Source organism: Schistocerca serialis, chromosome 4 (genome assembly GCF_023864345.2).
Source record: "Schistocerca serialis cubense isolate TAMUIC-IGC-003099 chromosome 4, iqSchSeri2.2, whole genome shotgun sequence".
In the NCBI taxonomy this organism is placed as follows: Eukaryota; Metazoa; Arthropoda; class Insecta; order Orthoptera; family Acrididae; genus Schistocerca; species Schistocerca serialis.
In genome coordinates, this window is record NC_064641.1 from 511,044,936 (window position 1) to 511,047,804 (window position 2,869).

A 2,869-nucleotide genomic window follows, 5' to 3' on the forward strand; every position below is an offset into this window, starting at 1 on the left:
CAAGTGGTTGAGCCGATATATTTTTTAACAATGACATTCAAAACCACGACCTCTTATCGAGTATGGATAAAATCAATGTTTTATCATATTTGATGAAATTATTTGACAAGTTGAGTTCATGCATTTCCATCGGGTCATAAATCTTACTGTATTTTATTATTTAAATTTAAATGTTTGCTTTAATAGAATCTCAATATATTTCTGCTGGAAAGAAGCAAACAGTGAACGCTTTTGCGTGACTGTACACTCTGAGAAACGTGTGACGTGACTGCTCATCTGAAAAGGCTAACAGTCCGTTGTACGATAGAAACCATTTAGTGATTTAGAGCGAAGGACTGTTGTGGTGGAGCATATTAGATGGCAAGGAACGATGACAAGGGTTTGCAGTTCGTGATATGACTAATGCGGGGAGTATTATTCAGGACAGGCACAATGTAGCGTCTCTATTAAGGCCTGCTTTCATAATTCTATTGTGAATCGCGGCCGCTAGAGGACGCGCAGACAATGAGGATACCTGGAGGATGATGAATGTGTTTCGGCGCGGACGCGGACCTTGGGAGCGCAGCAGAACCGCTGCTCCGCCGGCGCGCTTCCTCCTCCCACCGCGGCCAGCTGAGCGCCGATAAGCCGGCCGCGCTGCATAAATCACGGGACGGACTGCGAGCGCTGAGCGCCGAGCGGCCTAGCTCACGGGGCCCGGCCGATCGCTAACAGAGCGCGAGGGGCCGCCGGCCAGCGTGGCGCACCGCGCATGCGCCCGCGCCCTCCACCCACGGCTGATCGCTGTTGCTCCCCGCTAACAACGCGGCCACCTTCTTCCGATAAGGGCAGCCCGCCCCTGTGTTTACAAACCCTGCACGCACGTCTATCTGTGACAGTATCGCTATTGCTGTTTGTCAGAACTGTTCTCTAAACATTTGCCCTGACTCTCTTCCACGCTACAATTCCACTAGATAGACAAGATACCTGCGCGGTGCGAAATGTAGCAATCGACCCTGAACAGTAAGAGGTGGGAGGTTCTTAGCGTGAGCGCTAACAATTTTGGTCACACGATAAATCACAAAAATTAAAAAGGTTCTCCATTCATCTCAGTATCTAGGTAGTGCAATTACGAACAACTTAAATTGGATCCAGTATTGATGGTGTTCGGAAATTCCCATTACAAACATCTAGGACTCTTAGAAGGGAGTGAGTGAGTGCATAATATACTGAACAGGAATCCATGTCCAGAAACATACCGCTTCCGTGCTACAGCTGTTTGACGGCATATTTGCTAGGTGGGTTTGCAGCAGGGTAGACATGATGGGGAATACTTACGTTGGATTTCCTAATGTCATTTCATGTCCATCTTACCTCTCTCCTGGCAACAGCCTTGCCACAGTGGATACACCAGTTCCCGTCAGATCACCGAAGTTAGGCTCTGCCGGGCGTGGCCAGCACTTGGATGGGTGACCATTCGGGCTGTCATGCGCTGTTGCCATTTTTCGGGGTGCAATCAGCCTCCTGATGCCAGTTGAGGAGCTGCTCGACCGAACAGTAGCAGCTCCGGTCAATCAAACCATCATAACAATTGAGAGAGCATTCTCAGTTGAGGATCATACGGCGGTCAGGTGGTCCAGATGGGCCACTTGTGGCCTGACGACGGTGTGCTACCTCTCACCTAGTTCGAGCCTCATTCACGAGTCTGTGAATGTTGGAGGTGGATAGGGTGTCGGAGATGGTATCGATGTAAGTTTTGGTCATCCACAACATGTCAGATGGTGCTGAGAGCAACATCCATTCCACATGCAATTGCTCGTGTACTCGTTGATGGGTTCTCTCCTACGTGATGCAGTACAGCCTATGCTACACTACTGGCCTTTAAAATTGCTACACCAAGAAGAAATGCAGATGATAAACGGGTATTCATTGGACAAATATATTATACTAGTACTGACATGTGATTACATTTTCAGGCAATTTGGGTGCATAGATCCTAAGAAATCAGTATCCAGAACAACCACCTCTGGTCGTAATAACGGCCTTGATACGCCTGGGGATTGAGTCAAACAGAGCTTGGATGGACTGTACAGGTACAGCTGCCCATGCAGCTTCAACACGATACCACAATTCATCAAGAGTAGTGCCTGGCGTATTGTGACGAGCCAGTCGCTCGGCCACCATTGACCAGACGTTTACAGTTGGTGAGAGATCTGGAAAATGTGTTGGCCAGGGCAGCAGTCGAACATTTTCTGTATCCAGAAAGGCCCGTACAGGACCTGCAACTTGCGGTCGTGGATTATCCTGCTGAAATGTAGGGTTTCACAGGGATCGAATGAAGGGTAGAGCCACGGGTCGTAACACATCTGGAATGTAACGTCCACTGTTCAAAGTGCCGTCAATGCGAATAAGAGGTGACCGAGACGCGTAACAAATGGCACCCCATACCATCACGCCGGGTGATACTCCAGTATGGCGATAACGAATACATGCTTCCAATGTGCGTTCACCGCGATGTCGCCAAACACGGATGCAACCATCATGATGCTGTAAACAGAACCTGAATTCATCTGAAAGAATTACGTTTTGCCATTCGTGCAGCCAAGTTCGTCTCTGAGTACATCATCGCAGGCGCTCCTGTCTGTGATGCAGCGCTAAGGGTAACCGCAGACATGGTCTCCGAGCTGATAGTCCATGCTGCTGCAAACGTCGTCGAACTGTTCGTGCAGTCAGTTGTCTTGCAAACGTCTCAATCTGTTGACTCAGGGATCGAGACGTGGCTGCACGATCCGTTACAACCATGCGGATAAGATGCCTGTCACCTCGACTGCTACTGATACGAGGCCGTTGGGATCCAGCACGGCGTTCCGTATTAACATCCTGAACCCAC

General features: G+C 49.3%; 1 pseudogene; it reads left to right on the forward strand.

The window, feature by feature from the left end:
- Nucleotides 1–1,362: 1,362 nt before the first annotated feature.
- Nucleotides 1,363–1,480, forward strand: LOC126476724 (5S ribosomal RNA; annotated as a pseudogene).
- The last annotated feature ends 1,389 nt before the right edge of the window (nt 1,481–2,869 follow it).